This window comes from Meles meles, chromosome 9 (assembly GCF_922984935.1).
Source record: "Meles meles chromosome 9, mMelMel3.1 paternal haplotype, whole genome shotgun sequence".
NCBI lineage: Eukaryota > Metazoa > Chordata > Mammalia > Carnivora > Mustelidae > Meles > Meles meles.
Genome location: NC_060074.1, coordinates 20478380 through 20505145, shown reverse-complemented (window position 1 = coordinate 20505145; position 26766 = coordinate 20478380). Strand labels below are relative to the sequence as shown.

General features: G+C 38.6%; 1 protein-coding gene across 4 annotated transcripts in view; it reads right to left on the bottom strand.

Annotated features, from left to right (window-relative positions):
- The window catches only part of MAP2 (microtubule associated protein 2), a 298127-nt gene extending 286371 nt beyond the window's left edge, over positions 1-11756 (bottom strand). For all 4 annotated transcript variants that reach the window (XM_046018967.1, XM_046018965.1, XM_046018968.1 and 1 more), the window contains exon 1: positions 11557-11756. The gene's annotated coding sequence lies outside the window, so the exon portion shown is untranslated. The remainder of the gene's footprint in view (positions 1-11556) is intronic.
- Positions 11757-26766: the final 15010 nt, after the last annotated feature.

The window sequence follows — 26766 nt, the reverse complement described above, 5'->3', positions numbered from 1 at the left end:
CATTCTGCTTCCCACATGAAATCTTTAGCTTCCACATATGGTGCTGTATCCCCCCGCCCCAAATTTGCATAGCATTTATAGGCCATACTATTCTTTACCACTTATCTTATTGTGCGTTATATTCTTTTTTAGTTTTATGTCTTATATCTCTAGTCAATGTCAATTAGAGGAGAGCAACATGCTATATATTTTATACTCGGTAGCATATGCATGGTTGTACATTTAGAAGAAAATTACTGTTTCTTTTTAAAGTCTGATCATCAACCCTTTAAAATAACATGCTCCTTTTTATTTGTTGGTGGTATCTCAATATTAAAAAGCCCACATTTGAATAAAATTCCAAGACCACTATTTAGTTTCGTATATACTGGAATTAGTTCTCAGTCTGTTATTCATACTTTTAATATTTAACCTGAGTCCCTGCAAAGTCTGGGAAATAGATATACCACGCTTTCATATGGTTCCAGATTAAAGTAATTTACACCATGATTTAATTAATTCTAAAAACAAAACAAAAGGGAGTCAAGGAAAGAACAAAAAACAGCATTACTTCAATTCTTTACTATGAAAAAAATACTAATTTTTCCTACATTGTGTGACATATTGAGAATGTCCTGTAAATGACATTACATGAAGGAATTTTAAAAAATTAATAGTTCTGTTTTCTACTGAGGAATACCTAGGAAAAAGTAAACAGACTTAAAGCATGCCAGAAATAAAATCGATCAAATGTCTAGCAAACTGTGTTTAATGCTAAGTTCAATAGATCATTGCACTGGGTCTACAAATATCTGACAGGTACATTAAATATTTTAGTATAAGTAATATTGCAGGATCATTAATCTCACAGGGGATCCAAGATCATTGTGAAATTTGATCATCTCACTTACTAAATTCTCAGGAGATTTAAACCACTGTCTCCAAGAAGCAAAATATGTGTTACTCTACTATTTAATTTATTTATAAATTTTGGTACCCTGTTGGTCATTGCTTGGCACCTGGCCTTGTTTACCAGTAAAGCTGCTTGGGGAAATAGCCAAAGAACACAACCATATTAAAACTGGAATGATTTTTGTGACTGCTTTCCTCAAATATGTATCTGTACTTTTTTGTTCAGGCTTTTTAAAGGTTACTTTTAGGTACAAATAAAGGCTATAGGAGGTTAAAATTACTTATACATGTAATTTCCCAGTATATAAAGATAATGATCCAGTTTGGGGTACCTCTGTTTAGAGCATTATATGAGATCAGGTTAACATAAGTCTAATTTTATCCCCACCATTGATTTCTGACTTTCTAAATCATTTTTCTCTTGTGATTTAACACATTAGTGAATAAGATACAGATATGTCTATAGGGATTTAGAAAATATAATTACTCTTTGAAAGCTTTTATGAGATTCTCGAAAAAGTCTGCTTCTACCACCTTTAAAATTAAAAGGCACTGCAAGTCCAATAAAAGTCAAAACCCCTAATCCTGGTCAAGAGGATCTGTGTGGCCTGGTACTTGCTTTCTGCTGATCTCCTCTCCTACAACCCTTTATCATGGTCATTAGACTCCAGTACCACTGGCCTTGTGTTAGTTTCTCCAACATGCCAGGCTTCTTCCTGCTGCAAAGATTTTTTAATGCTCTTTCCATGTTTTGAAAATTCTTGCTATACCTCCTCTCTCCCATATTTCCATGGCTGACTATTTCTCATTACTTGAGTCTCCAAAGGCAGCCTACCTCATCCCAAATAACCTCTACTGTATGTTTTTGTTTCTTCTTCCTTATAGCAATTCTTCATGTTTCAAGTGTTCATTCATTTATTCATTTGTTAGTTTTTGTCTCCTGTTATTAGACTCCATGAGGGTGGGAATTTGTATGGCATGTCTAATATCCTACACATTCAGAAAAATTCCTGCTGCAATATTAGAGATCCAATAACCATCTGTTAAATAAATAAACGAATGATTTATGGACCATGATACTAGAAATACCTACAGCTCACCAGCCTGATATTTAAGTGGAAGAAAGAGAGTGAATCTTTCCCAAGGAAGAGAAGGCATTATTTTAATTTTTTAGAGGGCATGTATAATTTCAGATTATCATATTCAATAAACCACAACGAAGAGCATAGACTATCTTATTTTTAAAAATTTGCCTTCATAAAGTGTAGATTCCTGGTGTGCAGTTAAGCTAACTTTTTCTCTATTTATGGCTCAAAATAAAAATACTTTGGAGGAAGACAATATGCACAACCCAGTCTTTTGCAAATGTGCATGGAAAATATTTTAAGGAATCCTCTTACATCCACTCAGTGATAAAACAGTTGCTCTGATTCTGACGAGTGGTTGAACATGTTCACGAGAGAAATAGGACATACTAACATTCTCTAACAGAAGGGTAACATTAGAATTCCTTCACTCCCTAGGTAGTGATAACGTTTCAGTTTTCAGTGTCTAGGAATATGTTTCTCTTAAATATTTAAGCATGGTTTCTGCTTAATTTCTTTCCTCCTAGATGCTTTTCATGCCTTTCAAATATTTGTCAACTAAAGACTCTAGAATGCCTAAGCAGTGTGGGTGCAGGTGAAGCTCTACTGAACACGGTAACCATAGCAACACCTAATTCTCATTTAATTTGCTGTCTCCTTGGAAGAAGTGAAAAATAAGAGGGAATGAGCACTGGAGACAGAGAAACAGGAAGATATACAAGAAAGAAATAAGAGGCCCGCAGCCTTTCTAGCTCACTTCCTCTCAGCTAAAAATATTAAAGCTGGGGAAACACAAAGGGAAAGCTATTTTTGAGAAAATTTCATGTTGCAAGAGGTCAGAAAAAAGTTTCAATCAGGCTATTTTTGTTGGATTCCCCTCGTACATAGAGCCAAGTTTAAATACAATCTCCAGCAATCTGGAGGCATCAGCATGGATAGTTCAAGCTCTGAGAAAATCTCCTTGGCTTTCCAAGTACCTTGAGTCTGAGCACACATCCCCAGAGAATTTAAACTTCTGTTTTAAGAGTTCCAAACCGCAGGAATGGCCCTGGGCAGGAGCCCTGTCAGCGTTTTCCTGGATCGGTTTCGTCTCACCATTTTCAGAAGTGTAGCTGGCATGTAGCTGGTTGGAATGGCCTTAGAATTCCAGGTCCCTCCCTCTTTCGCGTCCATGGAAAAGTCACAATGGAGTCACAAGGTTGGGCAGGTATGACTGCCACGTCACCTAACCCCTCAGCTCAGAAAATGATAATATGATCAGAACTGGAAATGGAGAGTCAGAGTGGAAAGGAACACCACTGGTAGCCAACAAGCAGGGAGCTGGAGCTCAGAAGGACTGAGACTTAGCCTAGCTCCCCTTCTCAGGACCCTGGGTAAGCCACTTAACAGCTCCCCATACTGGTTTATTTATACGTGCATCAAAGGTTCACACCATTTGCTCTTGACAATCCCTCTTTCCCTTCAAACATCATCTAATTCATATATAATTAGCAATAACAAATGTCCCTTCTGCAATGGGTCAGAGGCACCAGAGTAAAAAATACAATTAATGACATTTCATGTTTCCAGCTCTGTAAGCACATAATCCTTCTATGCCACTAACTAATAGGGTTACAAAGAGCTACTCTGTTTATATAGACTATAAATATATGAGAAACACAAGGAAAGATTTTATTAAAAATCAAAAATCTGTTCACTCATTTACAATATCAGCTTTTTAATGGAAAACTTTGGATTCTTATCACATACCCTCCCGTAGGCTTTAAGAAGGGGCTGAAATAAGGCAGTGAGACTGTCCAGGATTGTGCAGCTTTCTTAAATTCTAATTTTGATAGTGACCACCGTCAGGTCCTATTCAAAACAAAAGGAATGAAAATCATGGAACTGGTGACTGAATCTGGAATAGGAAAGAACTTTGAAAAAGAAAACAAAACAAAAAACAAAAAACACCACAAAACCTCAATTTCACCGAAGGCCACTCAGTAGTCTATAATAACTTCCATCATGTAATCTATGAATGAGGCAAGATTTAGTGTGAGACACAATGGCCAAAGCCCATTTAAATAAACCCTAGACCACACTGACTTTATTGTTTTAGAAGAGATTTGGCTTTCAGTAGGATGCTTAGTGCTTGCTTAATGCTTTCTTGGCAGTAAAATTTCTGAAGTTCTATCAACTCTAGCTTCTGCTGTTTCAATGAAGATAAACAGCATCTTGCATGCAAAAGTAGCACCACCCTCCCTTTTAAAAGATAAATATAAGTATGCAATATTTCAATTTAGGACATTCTGATCAAAACAGAAGTGTTTTTATTTTGAGCCCAATATTTAGTTTTACTACTTGATTTCAGTAATGGACAATGGAATCTGGACTATATCTCTAAACAGAAAAGTATACAAATAGGCTGAAATTCATACAATCTGATTTTATTAATGAACACCCATAACATTGTTACATTGTTTTTCTTTCCTTTTTCTTTTTTTTTTTTAAGATTTTATTTATTTATTTGAGAGAGAGGGGGTAGAGAGGCTGGTTAGGGGGGCAGGGCAGCTGAAGGGCAGGAGAAGGAGAAGCAGGGTCCCCACTGATCAGGGAGCCTGGATGCAGGGCTCCATCCTAGGATCCTGAGATCATGACGGGAGCTGAAGGCAGACACTTAACTGACTGAACCACCCAGGTGCCCCATAACAATTTTTTTTCTTATAAAATTGTATTTAATACCAAATGTTCTTATGTGAACATCATAGGATAGTTTTTAATTTTCTCTAAGTCAAATGATTGCAAAATAATTTATTTCAACTTTGAAAAAGGTGTACTTACAAAAAGGCTATCTTAGAAGATTATCATACACACACACACACATACACACACACACAAATACCCCAAGCTAACTTCGTGAAACACAAGGCAAACAAATTCCGTGCGATCATAAGTTGCTACATGTACTAAGACTCCATATTACTTACTGTCCACAGAAGAAAGAAATTGTATGCTTCGGAGTGCAAACCTTTTTCAAACAAATAAGTATATGCAGTAAATTAATGAATGAGATCCTGTCTTAGCTACACTCAATAACATTAACATAAAAGAATGCATAACTGAATCCTTAAACTTCCTTGCTTGTTTCTAAAATGGGCCAAAGGAATATGGCATCTCATATAAACACTAACAAAAAGTAAGCAGCATATTGTTTAAAATACTGTTCTGCCAAAAACATGCATCACTTATGGAAAGACTAAATTACAATTTTAAGAGGCATGATACTCAAATAAAATAATAAAACCTCAAAGCTGAGCATTATTTAATTGCTGTAGTGTCAGTGAAAGTGATGCTGCATCATTCTTTCTAGACAATAAAATAGAACTTTTTTCATATCAATTCATTATAGAATTACACTGTTGTCCATTAACAATACAACACAGTACTGTTAAAACTGTTGCAACAATAAAATGTAACCAACTGTAAAGCCATAAACACTTAGATAAAATAATGTAAAAGGTTGATACTGGCATGATTGGTTGACTTCAAATTAATAGGATTTGTGTATTCATGAGTTTGCTTTAAATGTGATAAACCTAGACAGTAAAATGATGAAATGTGTTCATGGATATTCAAGTACTATATTTTATAATCATTTTGAAATGGATTCAAGGGCTAATAATGATGTTGTTCAGAGCAATGTAATTGAAAATATTTTATATAAAACAATTAATTTAGTTCAATATTTTCTGATTGGTCATTGACTCACTGGTACTCAAAATATTAGGTGTACATCTGCAGAGTTAGTAAACTAGCATAAAATGAAGACAATGGATTGACCGACACATAATGACTTTACTAGTCAATTTAATTTATAAAAATAGCTGAACCATTTCACTTGGTGTCAGGTGAGAAAACTGACAAAAAAGCAGTTGGTTAGGGGTGCCTGGGTGGCTCAGTGGGTTAAAGCCTCTGCCTTTGGCTCAGGTCATGATCTCAGGTCATGATCTCAGGGTCATAATATCGAGCCCTGCATGGGGCTCTCTGCTCAACAGGGAGCCTGCTTCACCCCCCTCCGACTCCCCCCGCCTCTTTGTCTACTTGTGATCTCTGTCTGTCAAATAAATAAAATCTTAAAAAAAAAAAAAAAGTTGGTTAACTAAGTTTTTCATTTTGGAAACAATTAGTCATATAGATGTACCATTTTTACCTGCAGATTTAAAAAAAAAATTAATTTAAAGAAGGCTGGTGAGGACACAGTCGGGATGAGCATGTACGTTTAAGATAAGGGAACCTGAGTAAACTTGATTCAAATCATGGGAAGAAACAAGGTAGTAACTTTTCTTCCTGATTCAGAAAGGCCTCCTAAAGGAAGGAAACATGACCAAAGACTGGTATACAAAGAAAAGATTATTCAAGGCTCAAGGATATAAAAGACAAGATCAAAGAAAGAGCCAAGATAGGAATGGAGTGCTGAGGAGGGTGAGAAGGTAGCATAAGACTACCGCATGTTAAATGAGAAACATAGATGTAATGGGAAAGAAATTTCAATAAAAACAGCAAGATATATATATAGTATTTGCATTTTCTAATGATCAATGATTTTTGCCAACACAAACGGAAAAGAAGGAACAAAGAAAAGAAAGAACAAAAGAGAGGGGAAAGCATTAGAGGGAAGAAGGAAGGAAAAAGGAAAAGAAAAAAGGGGAAGTCACTGGGGCACCTGGGTGGCTCAGTGGGTTAAACCCTGTGCCTTCGGCTCAGGTCATGATCCCAGGGTCCTGGGATCGAGCCCCGCATTGGGCTCTCTGCTTAGCAGGGAGCCTGCTTCCCCCTCTCTCTCTGCCTGCCTCTCTGTCTACTTGTGATCTCTCTCTCTCTGTCAAATAAATAAATAAAATCTTAAAAAAAAAACCTTTAAATTATTTTCTCTAATAGACTTATTAACATAACAAAACCAAAAAAAAAAAAAGACATATTCCACCTCTTGTGTTTTAATGGAAAACAAACTGTTTAAAACTCTTCCCAAAGGCCACAATATAAATTAACCAACTGAAAAAGGAAATCCTGACTTCTTTATTTTTGTCTAAATCTCACAGAATTTCATTAAAATGTGTAAGTAAAAAGTATCACAGTTAAAGTACTATCACTCAAAGGAAAGCTTATTTCTCTTGAACAGGAAACATTAAGTTCAAGATTAGATTCAAAGTGTTTTCCATAAAAAGTCAATTAATTGTGTTCACATTGTTTTAAAATTTTTGATTCACTCCAGAATTGCTTCCAATAAACATCCTTTACAAATTTTATAAGGAAAACACCTACAGACTTAGTTCAAAGTAATGACAGGGAGGGATATGAACAAATTATGAGGAGGTAGAAAAACAAAACAGATTTCTTACTTCTCCAGCCATGTAGATGCAGGCTCCTCTCTATCCTGAATCCACAACTACTAAGAACTGAGAACTTGCCTTTGTTCCTTCATCTCTTCTACTGCAATCCACACATCCAAACCTTCCCACAGACCCTTCCCTTTGATTTTGGTTCTTTGTCTACCACTTCAGACTGCATAGTTCTTAACTGCTTTCGAGGCCTGGAATAAATTCCTGAGGCTGATAATTCCTTGAAAATACCCAAAGTTGCTTCTCAGAAAACTATGAATTTGAATTTTCATGTGCTGTAGAGCATTTAAAGACATGACTTTCTACAGCTGACTAATGGAAGTATTGAGGGCTGTTAGTATTTGCATTATGTATGTGTATACACACACATACACACACAAAGAATTATATCTTATCATTCCCTAATTAAAAATATATAAATATATATGGAATAAAGATGGTAGGTATACATTAGAGCATTTATATAACTGATGCATGACAGCTTGTCTTTAAGATGTTGGGACATCGCCTCTGCTCAAATACATTCCCTTGCTCTACGTGCCATATCTATAATACAATTAATACTCAATTGAATGTCACCTCTTACAGAAGAAAAAAATCCTTCTAACTTTATTTGTAAATTTCTTAAAGCCAAAGACCATGTCTTCTATTTTTTTGGTGTCTCACTACATAGCCTCCAGTATGATATTTCTAATAGGTGACATATAGGTAAGTAATAAATAGGAATAAATGTTCTCCTAAAAGCTCATTTGTACTGAGAGTAATACTATTAAAGAATACTAGTAATAGTAATAGAGAAGTCTAACACTCAAATGTGAGATACATGGTGTAAAGGGAGGGGAAAATTGGTGAAATGTTCAAAATACTGCCCATATGAGAGATGCAGAATGAGTAGATTAAGACAATGAAAATAATAAAGGCATAGAGAGAATTAAAGTAACAAAAAGAACGGATATCTCTAAAAGATATATCAGACAGGATTCAAAGAGCTTAATAGCATCTTTAACTCATGAATCAGAGACAAAAGAGCTTATGACCGTTTCAGAATGTTATCTTCTGGTTCATACATCTAGTAAACCTAATGACTACTGTTAGCATTAAGGAGTACGGTATTGACCTAAGGGTAGTGCTGTCATCTTATAACTGTTATTTCAGATTCTTTATCTTAATCTGTCCAAGGAAATTAAGAATTGAAAAGACTTCATGAATCAGAATAATCAACTTGAATACTAAAAGCCCCATGTTGGTTTCATACGGTCTGTCTCCTAAGGATGTTGATGAATAATTTAGGGATGCATGCACTGTTATGTATACATCTAAACAAACATAATAACTATTTACTCCTCAAGCCCAACAGTACAACTATAGTTCTCAAAAGCACAGCAGTCCAGCCTATTATCCAGTTGCTAATAAAATTCAACACAAAATATGTGTGTCATAAGAAAACATGCAAAAATACAGTAAGAAATATTTTTTCTTCCTTCTCCCTTCTGATGTTTAGAAAATTTGCAAATTGACTTAAGCCAAAAGAGGTAAAGGAATGAAATAGTTCCTTCAGGCTTAGATTCCTTGCCAAGTTTCTTTTCTGGCTGCATATTTTTGTCCAAGTTCAAGATCCCTGGAAAGAAATACTTAAAAGAGAAAATATCCCTTTAACCTCAGCAAAGCAAAATTAGTAGAGGCTGCTATGGGAAGAAAAGGGCTTCTGCCTAGAGATGGGTGTGCTCCCGGTGTTTGGTTTCCACTGAGAGGATGTCTGCTCTCTCAATGAATCTGAAGTAGCTACTATGATGAGGTAATGGCTGTGCCAGTTTCACTGGGTCATGCTCTCTCAGCACATTCTTTCTCTTTCTCCTCCCTGAGAAGGTGCTGTAAACAAGTCACCCTGAGAGAGAGCTGCTGCAGAGAATGAACAAGTCCTACATTCAAAATTCCCGAGAAAACTATCTCTGCTGTTGGTAGTCTAGACACAACTAGAAGCTTAAAGCAGCACAGACAGCCAGAAAGAAACAGATTATTTGACAAGAAGTGGGGGGGGGGGGGGGAAATAAGAGAGGAGAGAAACAAAGAAAATGAAAACTAATGTAATCACAAATTTTTTTAAAGGAAACTCAATTTTTAAATTGCTTAGATGTCTAGATGTACATATTTTAGACAATTTTCTACTTACATGTAAAAATGTTTTAAACTTTTGAAAATTAAATAGTATTATAGAAAACTGTGAAATGTTACAAATTAAAGTTAAATAAATCATGAAGCGATAAGGAGCATGTACCGATGATCTTAAAAGCACAATAGCTCTGATAACAAACAAATCATGGATACAGATGTAAACCTATGAATACATAGGTTATCATTTCTGTTAATAACATTACCAGAAAGTCAATGTTCAAATATTCACACAAATATAATATTCTTTTGAAAGAAAAAAAATGCTCTTTACCTTTTCTTGGAGGGAAGATGCTTTTTGTGCATAAAGGGGAGAGGGTTGATTGAAACACCCAGGATTTACAAATTCATAAAGATTTCTACCAAAATACACCTATTGCCCAGTTAAATGGGTGTTTTGTGTCACATTCAGGTCAAAGGCTGTAATCTTCCTCTTGGGCAATCTAAAGGGCTTTTATTTATTTAATCTATTTTCATTGCCAAAAAAAATATAGTCACCCACAGTAAAATGACAGGGTGACAAAGCTATGCTTTATACTGGGCTGGTACCTGAAGCTCAAGCATGGGACATTTTGCATAATGTGGCTCACATAAAAGGCTTTGTTCTCCATCGCCTCACTGCGGCTGCAAGCCTCAATTTCAGTTTGCAGTCATTTCCTCCCCTGGATCAACCATTTTTAAATAAATTATACCTTTAACATTTGAGTTAGTGCCTTGCCAACATCCATTAATCCTTCAGCCTCACATTCAAAATTATGTATCACCCAACAATGTATTTTTCTTGTTTTGTACTACAGATTTTATTCACACCATAATCCCCAAACCCTCAAGGATAAATTTAAAAGAATTTGTCTTTTAAGTAGTTACTCCCTTTTGTAATATTACATATAGAGTGTAGTATATATGTGCATGCGTGTGTGCGATGTGTCCAAGTGCACCCATGTGCATGAGTTTGTATGTGCATGCATTGTGTCAGTTTCAAATGTCTATACCCTGGAAGCATTATGCTAAGGGCTTAGGGCAGATGGCACACAGCGATTGTTATAAACGGGCTTGTTGCTAATGAAAGCTTTTTATTTCCTGACAAAAATCCTGAAGCCCTGACACCAGGCAGTGTAACATCAATTTCAGTTTTCAATGATGCTTTTTATTCTGACCCCATCTGCTTTACTACCCCCTCCCCTCCCCTACACACACACAAACACAACACCACCCCACTCCAGGCTCCTTTCATGCACGCCTCCTTGAAATTTCCATCCTTAAACAAAAGACTAGGTTGGGGAAGGATGACACTCGGCAATGAGGTCCCCCCAAAGCCTCTAAAAAGAAAAAGAATAGATGGTCTGTAGGTGCAGGTTTCTCACCCCCATCGCTTGAAAAGACCGTGTGGAGCTTCAAGCTCATCCAGACATTTTTTTTTCGTGTCCCACCCTCCAACACGAGCAGACGCTGATTTTTCATCTTCCTAAAATTATATTAATCAATCTTCTTCTTCCAGCTGTTTCTGGAAGAATTACAAGGAAAATGCTTTCAAATTGACAAGGCTTTCTTAACTCACTCATTCGTCAGTGTGCAGTTCTCTGCAGCTAGATGGACACACACACACGCACACACACACACACACACACCCCTCCACCTCGAATTCTTTTTCCCCCCATTATCTTTGTATAACCCAGTCCTCGTCTTTCTACAGCTCAGGTACTATTAGCTCTCAAAATGGATATCCGAAGTTCCCGGGGTTACAAAGTGGTACCTAACAAGGTCATACACCTTCTACAAATCTAGAGCCCAGGTAGCAGCAGCACCCATTCCCCTGCTCCGTGGTGACACCTGGAGAGGCCGGGCCTGAAGCTGCCGCCAGGTGGGAGGCGGGATAGCCGGCCAACCTGTGCCTGCTTCCAAGACAGAGAGAACGAGACCGCGCCCTCCCCATTCCCACCCCTTTCCTGGCTGAGGCTCCCTCCAAGCAGAGAGCCAAGCAGAGGAAGGAAAGGCGTCCCATACAGAACCAGAGGCGGGGACGGCTCTCTTACCTGGTCTGGATGCACCCACGGTGGCGGCTGCCTGCGCTCACGGACCTGAGGACGGTGCCCTCCGGAGAAGAAAGGAAGACGGGGCAGGGGAAGGAGGAAAAGGAGGAGGATAACAGAAAGAAGCGGAAGGAAAGAAAAGGAAGCGAGGAGGAGGAGGAGGATGCTGCTGCCCCGCGGCCGCCGAGAGCCCGCGCAGCCCGAGCGCCCCGCCCAGTCTGAGCGCCGCCCTGGCCTGGGCTCTCCAAGCCGCCGCCCCGCCCCGGCCCCGGCCCCGCCTCCCCGCGCCGGCCCCGCCTCCCCGCGCCCGCCGCCCCACCCCCGCCCCACCTCCCCGTGCGGCCACCAGCCGGCCGCTCGGCTGTGCCCCCAGCTGCAGTGTCCGGGAAGGGAGAGCGCGGCCGCCCCGCCTCCTGCCGCAACCAGTCCGCCGTCCCGCGGGGACCGGAGAGTGGCAGCTGGCGGAGCCTGCCAAGCCCCGGCCACACGGGGCTCCAGGGAATTCCCCCCTCCGCAGCCGCCAAAGTGAGACCAGCGCCCTCGGGACAGGGGCACCCAGCGGACCCTCTTCTCTGACTCCTGGGGGAATTGGAGGGTGTCCCCATAAAGGCCCTCCTTTCCTTCCTCTGTCACTGTGAGGAGAGGGCTCCCGCTCCCCCTTCGTGGGGAAAGCTCACTGGCCTTGCTTCCACAAACCTGACAACAGTTGCATTCAGAAAAGACAGGAAAATGAGGTGGGAGGGAAGGGCATGAGGGCGGAGAACAACTCTTGTCAGTTGTAAGGGAGCAGTGGCTGAGGGTTCAGAGAATTCTAGACCCAGCTCTGTCGCTAATCAGATTCATCCATTCATTTATTCATTCAATAAATGCTTATTAAAACCTACTCTGTCCGGCACTGTTCTACGCACGGTAGAAATATCAATGAGTAAAACCAGGCCCCCTGTCTTCCTCCTTGTCCCCCAAATTACTGCCTTCATGGACGTTATTTACGTGCTAGATAGCTAGATATAAGGCCCAGAGTCCCTTCACTTAATCTAAATTTCAGTGTAAGAGTGAGGATTAAAAATATTAGCCCTACCTCTCTGCCATTTTTAATATGAGGATATAACTAGATCATGAATAAGAAAAGTCTGTGAAGAATATAAAGAATGATACAAAAATAATGAGTTAGAAAGCACAGAAAATGTTGACCTTGAAATGTGGCCATTAAAAATATCACCTTAGATACTTCTGAAAGTGATACGACCACAGAGAAAACAGATGATTCTTTACCACGGAATCTCCATCATCAGAATAGCACTTTATTGTCAGTAAGAGGTAAGATGCAGCTCAGAATTGCTTCAAGCATCTCTATCAAGTTGTAACAAGGTGTTTTTTAAGGTCAGCTAAGATAGTGAGGTGTGGCTTGTACAATTTCAACAGTGCTGATGAAACAGCACTTATAATTTGGCTTTGTCACTTCAATTATCCATAGAATCATAGAACCCTAGAACATTAGAGTTGATTTACTAGTCATCTGGTCCAATTCCCTCAATCTCCAGATGGGAAAAAAAAGAAATCTAATGATGAGAGGCTGTGAAGATTAAAAACCGTAACAGAGCAAAAGCTGAAACCTTGGCCTCTGAAGTCACACCCTGTGCCCTATGTATTTCTTCCCTCCACCCAGCTTTACTCCACGTCTCTGTGACACGTCCAGTGAAGTTGGAAGTAATGGGGCATAGCCCAGTAGCAGGGAAGTTGGGGGAGTTAGGTCTCTTCCTCAGAACAGGACCTGCTCGAGAAGAAAATCTTAGGAGACTTATGAAAGGATATGAGGGGTGGAAGGAAGATTAAGAATCCTGCCAGGGTATTAGCAGCTGACACTCGTGATCCTACACTGAGAGTATCTCCGGAACTACATAGTCCAATTATTGAGGGTTTCTGCGTTCCTGTTAATTGTACGCTATTTGATATAAGAACCACATTCCAAAAGGAAGGTGCTCCCTCTGCTTTCCTTCACTTCAGGCAGAATTCCCCTGAGTCTGCATCAACTCTGAGCTTAAAGTAGACAGATACCACTTCAGGCCTTGAACATAATCCTGCCCATCCTCATCGTCTGCAAACAAAATATTGTTCGAGCTTTGCAATTAGTCTTGAAATCAAGTATTGCAAGTTCTCCAGTGTTATTATTCTCCTTCAGAACTCTTTTGAATCATCTACTTTTTTGCATTTCTATATAAAGTTTCAGCCAGTTTGTCAATTTCTATAAAAATAATGCTGTTTTTAGTTGAAATTGTGTTCAATTGATAGGTCAATTTTTTCAGAATTGCCGCCTAAACAATATTGAATCTTCCAATCCATGAACATGGTATAGGTCTCTATTTGTTTAGGTCTTCATGAGGCTTATTGGTTTTTTTTTTTAAATATATTCTTAATAAGCTTCATTTCTCAGAGTGGTTTTACATTTACAGAAAAATTGAACAGAAAGTATAGAGAGTTCCTAATGTACTCCCTTTCCCTCTGCCCAGACTTTCTCCAATTAGTAACATCTTGCATGGCTATGTTACCTTTGTAACAATTGATGAATCAAGGTTGAAACATTATTATTAATAAAATCCATAGTTTACATTAAAGTTTGCTCTTGGCATTGTAGTTTTGCAGGTTGTGCTAAATGTATACTGTCTTGTATCTACCATTTACAGTATGATACAGAGTAGTTCACTGCCCTAAAAAAATCCCCTGTGCTCTACATATGCCTCCTTCCTCTTTCTCCTCTCTACTCAGATGTCATATAGTTGGAATTATACAATACATTGTCCTTTCAGACTGGCTTCTTTCATTTAGCAGTAAGCATTTAAGATTTCTTTATGGCTCAATAGTTCATTTCTTTTTATCACTGAATAATATTTCATTGTATGAATGTACCAGTTTATCTTTTCACCTATTGAAGGCATCTTGATTGCTTCGGTTATGAATTATGAATAAAGCTGCTATAAACATTCAACTTCAGGTTTTGGGTGTTTTTTTGTTTTGTTTTGTTTTGTTTTAAAGATTTTATTTATTTATTTGACAGAGAGAGATCACAAGTAGGCAGAGAGGCAGGCAGAGAGAGAGAGAGAGGGAAGCAGGCTCGCCGCTGAGCAGAGAGCCCGATGCGGGACTCGATCCCAGGACCCCGAGATCACGACCTGAGCTGAAGGCAGCGGCTTAACCCACTGAGCCACTCAGGCGCCCTCAACTTCAGGTTTTTGTGCTGACATATGTTTTCAACTCATTTAAGTAAATACCTAGGAGCACAATTGCTGGATTGTATAGTAGACTATTTAGCTTTGTAAGAGACTGCCAAACTGTCTTCCAAAGTGGTTGTACTTTTCCATCAATAATAAATAAAAATTCCTTTCTCCACATCCTCGACAGCATTTGGTGTTGACAGTATTTTAAACCACTGAGCCACCCAGGCGCCCCATTGGTGTTGACAGTATTTTAGATTTTAGACTTCCTAATAGGCGTTCCACCTTATTGCTACTTTCATTTGCAATTCCCTCTATCAGTGAACCCTGCCTCCTAGTTAGAGTAATCAAACTGTAAACTCTGAGGTTTTTTTCTGAAGGAAAACAGCAACTGGAAGCTAGTAAATCTACCACCCCCACAAAGAATGCTAACTGTCAAATGATATAAATTGCCTGAGGTGGGGGCCGTAAAGAAAGAGGAGAAACTAGCTAAGAACTACATCAAGTAGATATTGTATGCCCTGCCCATAGTGCTTCTAATAGCCTGGTATGACCAGTAAAAAAGCCACATGGTTCATGGTGGATGACCATGGACTATCAGGTGTTCAATAATAAGGGGAGTTTCCCTCCCCCACCAGCTAGGCAGCTGTTCCCTATATTGCCATCATCTTGTTGGATACCTCGGCCAAAGTCCTAGAAGTGTATCATACTGTGCTAGACTCAGCAAATGATTTTTTCAGTAAAATCTTGGCTGCTAAGTCAGAAGATACATTTTGCCTTCATGAGAGAGGGGCAACAATGACCCTTCCAAGTGTTTCCATAAGGCTACATGCACTGCCCTACCATGTCTCATGAGAGGCTAGCCAAAGATCTGACCCTTTGCACATCACTAAAATGGGTCTATTACATTGACGATACCATGTGTTCATGTAAAAACTTCCCTCTCCTGAAGGACACTCTGCAGACATTTCTGGAACATTTGTGGCAGAGAGGATGGACAATGAATCCACAGAATTTTAAGACCCAGGCACTGCCATAAAGTTCTGGGGAGTCCTTTGGTTGGGCAGAGACACATGTTGTCCCAGACACCATGACTGATAAAATACAAGCCTATCTAACCCCTAAGGACATGAGATAGATACAAGAGTTTATGAGGACTGGAGGATTTTGGAAGACTTTTCTCATTTTGAAGGGCCTGTCACAATGCCTCCATCTCTTATACCACCTGACAAAGAGCGGACGTATGTGAGAATGAGTATCAGTGTAGCAAGCTGCCTTTGAGGATGCAAAAATACTGGTGGAGCCAACTGAAACTCTGGACTTCTTTCTGAGTTAGATGTGTCTGTGGCTCTGGAAGGTATAGGCTGGGCACTGTGGCAGGGACAACAGAAGAAGGAAATATCCCTAGGGTTTTGGTCCCAACTGTGGAAAGGAACAGACCTGATATACATCCATAGAGCAACTACTCCCAGCAGTGGACACAGCAGTCCTCCAGGTAGACCCTCTCATGAAGGAACAGCATGCTAGGGTAGGAACTTCCCTTCTCTTCAGGGGGTAGGTTAGTAATGTGTTCCATCTACCCACTTCTGCTATGGCTCAAATGCCTACTTTAACCAAGGCCTATTTGCAGGACAGAAACACCCTATCCACCAGCCCACCGTCTATAGGAATACAGTACTGTTAGACCCTGTAGAGTATGTAGGATTTCTAAATGCCTCTGCCTCAATTCCTCAGTGGCCTCTTTGGCCTATAGAGAGGCAGTGGAGGATATTCCCTCCGATGTATGGTTAAGAGATGGGTCTAGCCAGTGCAAGCCATCCACATAGACTGCAGCCCAATACTGACACCATCTGGGAGGAAACAGGAACAAACCAGGGCAGCTACTGGGCAGAACTCAGAGCAGTTTGTTTGGCTGGGTCCATTCATGAGCCCTGGCCATCAGCCCTTTGCACTGACAGCTAGGCTCTTGTAAAGGGATTAACCCTATGTCTTGACCAATGGAAACCCAAGGGGTGGATGATCATGAATAAGCCCTTCTGAGGTCAGGATATGTGGAAAGACATTTGGGTTCCCTTGCAAGAGCCTGAGGCAGTCCTCACTGTCTTCCATGTCACAACTCATAAAGGTGCTGACACCCCTTCTCCATCAGGAAACTGATGCCTTAGCTTGGGTACAAGCCCTAAAACCCACTCTTCAGTAGATGCAGCAGATGGGGTGCTAAAAAGAGCAACCACCATAGCACCCAGGAGGGGTGCTGCATTGCCAAGAATGCAGGATTGAAATACACTGACTTGGTTAATACAGGAACAGCATGTTCTGTGTGTTCTAGACAACACCAAGGCGACTGCCAAAGGAATCTGGAACCATCTACTGGAGTTCCAAACCAGTAAAGAATTGGCAAATTAATTATACTGTCCCCCCTCCTCTGAGAGAGGATTCAAAGTATCCCTTGGTTTATGTGGAAAAACTTGGTCTGGCCTAGCCCAAGTTTCTCCTGTTGCTATTCAAACCAGGGTGCCACCATTAGAGGGTTAGCGAGCTAAGTACCGTGTACAGATACCCTCAATGAATAGACAGTGATTAGAGGTCACATTTCAAAGGTTATGATGTGCAAGATTGGGTAAAAGAACAAAACTTTGAATGGAAGTTCCATCTTCCCTATAACATGCGAGCAGCTGTGTTGGTCAAAAGGAAGAATGGAACGTTAAAGCAGCAGACTGAATTACTAACAGGTAAAACCACCTTGGCCAGGCAGTACATTCTCAGAATTTAATACATTTGAATGATCAACCAGTAAGCCCTGCTGCTCTGTATGCCAGACTGGGGATACCTGTCAAAATGCCCAATACAGTAAAAGGTATAGAAGTTTTGGGAAATAACCATTATTCTGATTCTCACTAGGGTAATGCTGCTGAGAACACCATGTCCCATCACACCTGAGAAAGGCATCATCGACTGCAATTTGCAGTGGGACATCTCACCTGGATGGGGAGTTACTTTGCTCCACTGGATGACGGGGAACTACTCAGTTTCCATTGAGATCCCATTGTCCTGCTGGTAGTCAGACCTGCTGAAACACACTATCCCTGGAAAGGAAAATCCACCATTGAAAGAGGAAAGAAGGTGGGATCCTTGTCTGGCTTATGCCATCTCCAGTACACTTCCTTACACCGGACAAGGCTGCTTTCCCCGGCCAGTAGGTATGGTATATACATCCAGGTCAAATTCCTAACGCTGCAGCACATTAACATGTAAGGATGAGGCCACAGGTGCAATTCTTGTAGAAGGAGAAGACCCTCCCATACAAGTTCTTACGAAATATCCAGTTTTTCAGCCTTAGACTTCTGCTCTTTCTATGGCGTCCAGTCATGGGATGGGCACCTGATGGAAATACCTTTTTACAATGGACCCACTCATATGAAATCTAAGAAATCAACGCAACTTGATTTCCAGTATGATCCACATATTGGATATGTGGGCACGCCCCTCTCTAGCTTGTCATGATTGTCATGGTGGGCATCACTACTCCAGGGAGGGCATTGGAAGGCACGAAAGCAGTACAGTAAGGAAGAACAAGCTACGACTAGTATTCTCAATTCACCTGCTCAATGCTGACCCAGAAACCTGGCCTGTGGCACATATTATCAATAACCCTGGGCAAGGGGATTCCTTTTCTGTCAAATTACAGAGGCAACCCCTTATACTGCTGACTGGAAGTGTCATAAAAACATCACCATCAAGGCCATGTGTCATAATGCTCAGATTTGGTGTGAGTTCCTGTGGCTCAATTCAGATTATGCAGAGTTGAACACAAAGGCACCCTAATTCCAAGTTGGGGACAGAAAGATGCCAAACAGAACCAACCCAGTTATACCAGGAATACAGGATGGATATTACTGGAACTGTGTAGCCATTCTGTCATATTAAGGATAACAATTAGTTTGGCACTGACTAGTCATGCCACCCAGGTGTGTACTGGGGAATCCCCAATGAATCCCCATGGTTGTGAGACATAAATCTTTGTTTGTCGCTGCCACCTCTGTGGCTGGGCTGCTGTATCCTGAGTTTTCCCTGCACATAGGGGAGAGTATGCCCCATGATAACAAAACTTGCCAACTTCCCTCTTCTCAAGGGTAGGTGGGCCCATTCCATCTTCTACTGGTATGATCATTTGGCCACTTTCTTCCCCTCTCCTGGCCTGGAGGATGTTATACCACACAGAGAAAAAGTCCCTATTAAATTCAGCCAACAACCTTAAATGACAGCCTGAAAATCCTATCTCTACTGAACACCTAAATGACTCCGATAAGAAAAGCTGTCCTCCAAAATAGAATGGCCTTGGACATGATTACTGCTTTGCAAGAAGACACCTGTGCCATTATCCAAACAATGTTGTACATTCATACCTCATGAGTCTACTAATGTATCATCTTTATGAAATTACATGAGGACAAGTAAACACTCTGAGTGATCCTCCCCCCAGCCCAAGGGACTTAATAAATGAATGGTTTGGGCTTTCAGTAGAAAAAAAAAATTGTTATTAATTTAAAGGTCATTATCTTAATCTGTGTGGTTTTTGGTTTGTTTGTTTTGTTTTGTTTTGTTTTTTCCTGCCTGTGCCTATACTATCCCTGTGGCATCTGCCTCCAATGCCAGATAGCGCCAAATGAGCCACCCCCTTGCTAGTGAAACCCCTTGCTTACAGCTCAGGGCATACTATGGACAAGGGGGCATTTAAGATTGCAAGAGCTGGTCACCAGAGGTGTTGGAAGAGGTCGTCAAGAAGATGTGACCATCGGTTGACCTGTGAGCTGGATTGGGGCTGTCAGAGGTATCCCACCTCCTCCCCTGTCCTTCAAAAGTATGTTCTCCCCACCATTTCCAAAGTGGGAGTGGTTTTCGAGGATACAAGATTGTGAGAGAGCAATGTGTTGCTGGGAACGTCTGAACCCAGGTAAGGCTTCTTAGGTTTTTCTTGGCAGGCAAGTACAGAGATCTATTCATCCTGAGGCCACCCACAACAAACCTCAAATATAAGTTCCCTTGCTTATTACTCCTGCCACTTACCAATCTGAAGAGCTCGCTTCTTTCTTCAGTCTCTACTTGCCCTCTGTGTACAGGGAGATATTTTCAGATTCCCTCCCTGGGGAGTGCCCAAACTTCCCAAGTGAACTAGCAATCCTATTTTCTATAATGGCTTTGTATGCAGCAATTATAAAGAATTCAATAATATGAAGATAAACAACCCATCTCATCCCTCCATCAAAAGACTAAATATGTGAAAAGTTACCTTTACCACAGAACATATAGTAATGGCTACTAAGGACATGGAAAGATGTTCCATATACCCTAGGAAAAAATATAATTACAAAGACTGGCAATACCAGTCTTTGACATACTGACCAATGTCAGTGTGGATGTGAAGACATTGAAATTCTCATACATGCATGGTCGTAATATAAAGCTCTACATTCACTTTGGAGCACAGTTAGGCAGTTTCTTAAAAATTGAAAGGTGTACTTACATATACCTAGGTTTTCCACTCTCTGTCCCCTGCCCAAGAAAAATGAAGCATATGTCCACACAAAGATGTTTATCTTCATGTTCAGAGCAGCATGATTCATTAGAGCTGAAACTCGGAAGCCACCCGTATGTCCATGAACTTGTTAGCAGATATTATAGTTCTACACTAGAAGACCGACACACAATAATGGAACCAAATACTGACATGTGCAACAGGCAAGATAAACCTCAAAGACGTTTTTCTAAATTAAAGAAGTCAGACACAAAAAACTACTTATTGTATGATTTCACTTGTGTGAAATTTTAGAAAAGTCAGAACAATAGAAACAGAAAGTAGATGGCTGGTTGCCTGGGGGTGAACAATGGGAACAATTGACTACAAACCAGCAGGAGGGAATTTTTTGTGGTGTTCTTAGTGTTCCCAAACTGGATTGTTATGGGTGCACAACTGTGTAAAGCTACTAAAATTCATCACACTGTACACTTAAAATGATTGAATTTTATAGTATGTAAATTATATCTCCATAAATCTGTTAGGAAAAAAATGTGCAGAGTGCTGTTGTGGAGTGTTTTATAAGTGTCAGTTATGCCAATTTGCCCAATATTGCTGTTTGTATCAATATCCCTGCAGATTTTCTTTTTATTTGATCTCTAAGTGGAGACAAGAGTATTGGAATATCCAATTATAATCGTAAATTTGTCTATTCCTCTTTTCAATTTCCATCCTCATTTTGAAGCTCTCAAATAGTGTACATGCACATACAGGGATTATTAGGTTTTCTTGATGAATTATTCCATATATCATAATTAATGTTCCTCATTTCCTGGTAATATTGTTTTTGCAACATCCAATTTGTCTGAAATTAGTATAATCATGCCAGATTTCTTCTGATTAAGATTTACATAGTTTATCTTTTCTTGGCTCTATTTTAAAATTGAGATATAATTCAGGTCCTAAGGAAAATTCACCCTTCTGAAAAGTACAATTCTGTGGGTTTTAGCATATTCACAAAATTGTGCAACCATCATCACTAATCTCAGAACATTTCATCACCATAAAAAGAAACCACCATACTCATGGCAGTGCACTTCCCACTCTCACCTTCCCTAAACCTAGGAACTATTAACTTACTGTCTGTACCTATGGATTTGCCTACTTTAAACACATAATATAAATGGAACCATATACTATGTAGCTTTTTGTGCCTAACTTCTTTCTCTTAGTTTAATCCATGTAGTAACATATATTAGTTCTTCATTCTTTTTTGTGGCTTAATAATATTCCATTGTAGGTTATGCCACATTTTGTTCATCCACTGATAAACACAGCTGATGCACATTTGCATGTCTACATTTAGTTGATTCATTTTAAGTTAAATTTTTATATGGTGTGAGGTACAGGCCCAACTTTATTCTTTTGCATATTGACAACGAGTTGTCCCAGAACCAGTTCTAAAAACCATTCTTTCCTCATCAAATTGTCTTATCATATTCTTTGAAATTGAATTCACCAAAAATGCGAGGGCTTATTTCTGGAATCTAATCTCTATCCTATTAATCTGTCTATCCATCCTATGCTAATGCTACACTGTCCTGATTACTGTAGCTTTGTAGTAACTTTTGAAATTGGGAAATATGCACCCCAACAATACAACTTGCATTGAATCTATAGATCAGTTTGGGAGTATCACTATTGTAATAATATTAAGTCTTCTAATCCTTGAACACATGATACACCTCCATTTATTTAAGTTTTTATTAATTTCTTTCAATGTTATTTTTAGTGTCTTATAAGTCTTATACTTCTTTCATTAAATTTATGTCTAAGTATTCTATACTTCCTGATGTCATTATAAATAGAGCTGTTTTCTTTTTTTTTTTTTAACATTTTATTTATTTATTTGACAGAGAGATAGATCACAAGCAGGCAGAGATGCAGAGAGAGAGGGGGAAGCAGGCTCCCTGCTGAGCAGAGAGCCCGATGTGAGGCTCGATCCAAGGACCCTGAGATCATGACCTGAGCTGAAGGCAGAGGCTTAACCCACTGAGCCACCCAGGCACCCCAGAGCTATTTTCTTTTAAAAAAAAAATTTTATTTATTTGCTTGAGAGAGAGAAAAAGAGAGAGCTCAAGTACAAGAACTGGCGGGGGAGAAGGAGAAGCAAGTTCCCAAGGAGCCATACCTGGGACACGATCCCAGGACCGTGAGATCATGACCTGAGCTGAAGGCAGACACTTAACCAACTGAGCCACCCAGGCACCCCAGAACAATTTTCTTAATTATACTTTTGGGTGGTTTATATACTTTTGGGTGGTTTGTTGATAGTTTGTAGAAATATAATTGATCTTGTTTTCTGCAACTTCCTGAGCTCATTTATTAGCTTTAATAACTTTATTCTCCTTTTTTTTTTTTTTGACTCCTTAGGATTTTCTATTTCAAAAAAAGTCATCTGCAAATAGGTATAGATTTATATCTTCCTTTTTAAACTCGGTGTTGTTGTTGTTGTTGTTATTAATATTATATTAGCCCAGTTTCTTTGGCTAGAATCTTCAGGACAATTCTGAATAGAAGCAGTAAGAGTGTACATTTTCTTGTTCTTGATTTTAAGAGTAAATATTTCAGTCTTTCTTTAGTAAATGTGATGTTAGCCATGGGCTTTTCATGGATATTCTTTATCAGGTTGAGGAAATTCCAGTCTATTAGTTTGTTGAGTGCTTTTACCATAAAACGATGTTGAATTTTATCAAATGCTTTCTCTGTATCAATTGGGATGATTATATGGTTTTTGTCTTGTATTTTATTAAAATAATTTATCATAGTGATTACATGTTGAACCAGTCTTGCATTCAGGAGATTAATCACACTTGATCATGTTGTATAATCCTTCTTATATGTTATTGGATTTGAATTGCCAGTTTGTTCAGGATTTTATTTATATATTTATATTTAAAGCCTTTTTGTGTCTTTGAATATAAAGTGTCTCTCTTATGGATTGTGTATATATTATATATTTGAAACTATTTTTAAAGTGCATTTTGTCAATATCTGCATTTTTTTCTAACCGATTTACATTTAATATAATTATAGGTAAGGTAGGATTTACATCTGCCATGATGTCATTTGTTTGTATATATCTTAAGTCTTTTTTATTCCACTATTGTTCCATTACTGACTTTGGTAATTTGGTTTTATATTGTACATTTTTCACTCTCATTTCTTTTATTCTCTTTTTCTGTTATTTTCTACTGGTTGCTTAAGGGATTATAATCAGCATTTTACCTTAGAGGTATATAGTTCAGATAAATTCCAAATTAATTTCAACAGTATGAAAACTGTGTTTCTGGGATGGTTCACTCAGTTAATTGTCTGTCTTTGGCTCAGGTCATGATCCTAGAGCCCTGGGATTGAGTCTGGCACTGGGTTCCTTGTTCATGGAGAAACTTGCTTCTCCCTCTAACTGCTGCTCCTTCTGCTCTCTCTTTCTCTCTCTCTCTCTGATGAATAAATAAATAAAATCCTTAAAAATAAGTAAATAAAAACTGTGTTTCTACATAGCACCATTTCCTCCCCTGTTTGTCCTATTAGTGCCATACAATTAATTGTAATTGACAACTAAAGGTATAACAATTAAAATTATACTTTTATACATTGTGTGCTCACCAACATAGATTTATAAGTATTGCTTCTGAAGTTCTTTTAAATAAAAAAAGAGGACAGAAAAGTTGTGTTCTAATATTATTGTAGTTTAGTTCTGTATTACTAATTTACTGTATTATAGGACTAATAGGTTACAGATTTTCTCAGATTTTTATTGCCTTGAAATGTTTTATTTTGCTTTTATTTTTAAACAGTATTTTCACAGGTAATGCAATTTTTAGCTGATAATTTTCTTTACTTCATCACTTTAGTGATATATTTCCATTGTCCTCTGGCTTTCATATTTTTTGATAAGACTGAAGTCATTTTTCACCCTATACGTAATGTTTAACTTTTTATGGTTGCTTTTATACATTTTCTCTATCATTTATTTAATTGTTTTGTTCCTTAGCAACTCATTTGTGTGTTTGAGTGTTGTGTGATATTTATCCTCCTAAGTGGGTAATGAGCTTCCTAGATCCTTGGGTTTATAATTTTCATTAAATTTCAAAAATTCTTAGCCAGTATTTCTTTAGTATTTTATTAGTGTTTACATGATACATAAATATTAAAATACATGGATGTAAGTGCTTAATCTTGTTTCATATGTCACTGAGATTGTTAATTTTCTCTGGGTTTCTGTCTAGAAATAATCTACTTCTGTATCTTTAGATTCATTAATTTTGTCTCTATGTCATTTCATCTACAGCGCATCTCAGATATATCTAGATATATCTAGAAGTTTCATTGTTTTTGACTCTTCTGTTTTTCTCTTCTCTGTGCTCCTGTTTTTCTTTAAATACATCAGCATTAACATTTATTTGTACCTTTGTAAGATCCTTTCATTCTTGTTTCTGCCATCTGTGTTATTTCTGCTTTTTGTACTTTTGAGTGATATTTCTCTTGGTTAACTTCATATTTTCTTGCTCTCTAGCTTATCTAGTAAATTTCAGCTGGACACTGGACATTTATGACCAATAAAAGGAGTTAAATTGAAATCGTCTTTAAATATTTCTTTAGTTGCACTCTACCAATTTTATGTTGTATTTTTAGAAAGATTCTATTTATTCATTTTAGAGAGAAAGAGAGAGAGAAGGGGAGGGGCTGAGAGAGAAGGAGAGAGAGAACCCCAAGCAGACTCCATGCCAAGTGAAGAAACTGATGGGGGGCTTGGTCTCAGGACCCCAAGATCATGACCTGAGCCCAAATCAAGAGTCAGGTGCTTAATCAACTTAGCCACCCAGGTGCCCCTTATGTTGCATCTTTATTATCTTTAAATTTAAAATATTTCTAATTTCTCCTGTGATTGTAATAATATATAAATTCAAAATATTATGTTATTTAATATCCTAGATATCTTGTTTTTTTTTTTACTTCTAATTTATTTCCAATGTGGCCACACAACATACTCTGAATAACATGCTTTAGGCTGGTCATCTTCTGTACAAGGTTATAAGGCATTTTTCCATGTTAATTTTCAGAAGCTTTTTTTCCCTTAAGTTTTTATTTGTTTTGACTAATCTTGACACTGAAGGTGGAGTCCAAACTCACGACCCAAAGATGAAGATTCACATGCTCTCCCAACTGAGGCAGGCTGGTTCCCCTCCAAAAGCTTTTTGATTAGGATTTTACATTTAGATGTACAATACACCTGAAATTAATGTTTGATGGTATGATAAAAAAGTTGTTTTTTTTTTTAAAGATGTATTTATTTTTAGAGAGGGAAAGAGATGGAGTGGTGAGGGAGTGGAGGAGAGAGGGAGAGAGAGTCTCAAACAGACTCTGCCCTGAGCATGGAGCTGGACAGGGGGTTCAAACTCACAACCTCAAGATCCTGATCTGAGCCAAAATCAAGAGCTGGACACTCAGCCAACTGGACCACCCAGGCTTCCCATTTCTTTTTTTTTTTTAACCATAAATTTCCTATTCACCCAGCACCATCATTGAAAACACTCTCCTTTCCAATGATCTGTCACTTTCATCATGATTCAAGTATCTAATATGTGTGATTCTGTATTTGTAATTTCTATTTTGTGCTCTTGGTCTATTTGTCTATTCTTGTGACAATAACTCACTATCTTAATTACTATAGCTTTGTTGCAAGTTGGGATAACTGTTAAGAGTACATATTCAAAACAGTTGGTTTCTTCTTTAGGATTATATTTTTCTACTTTGAAATGTACACACATTCACCTAAAACTTGGAATTAGTATACTAAGTTATACATTACATTGAGTCTAAAGGTTGTTTTAGGGGTGACTGGGTAGGTCAGTCATTTAACATATGCCTTCAGCTCAGGTCATGATCCCAGCGTCCTGGGATCGAACCTCGCGTTGGGCTCCCTGTTAGGTGGAAAGCCTGCTTCTCTCTCTTCCACTCCCCCTGGTTATCTTCCCTCTCTCGCTGTGTCTCTTTCTGTCAAATAAATAAATAAAATCTTTTTAAAAAAGTAATTTTAGGAAAAATCAATACTTCAATTAGATGTTATTTAACACATTTCAATAACTTTTTATCATTTTCATGTGTACCAGTATTGTATATTTTGCATGAGATAACTTGTAGATATTGATGTTTTCCTCTTATAAATGGTATCATTTAAAAAATGTTTTCCTAATTTCTTGTTGTTGTATATAAAAATATAATTAATTTTTATACTGACCTTGCATCCAGTGAAATGGATAATATACAAAACTGCAAGTTTTAATTCTAACAATTTTTTTTAAGAATTTTACATTCACTATCATTTTGTCTATTTTTTTCCCCAATCCTTAAAATTTTACTTCTTTTGCTTGGCTTTTTTACTGGCTATAAACTGCATCAAGCAGTTGAATATGTGTCTTGATA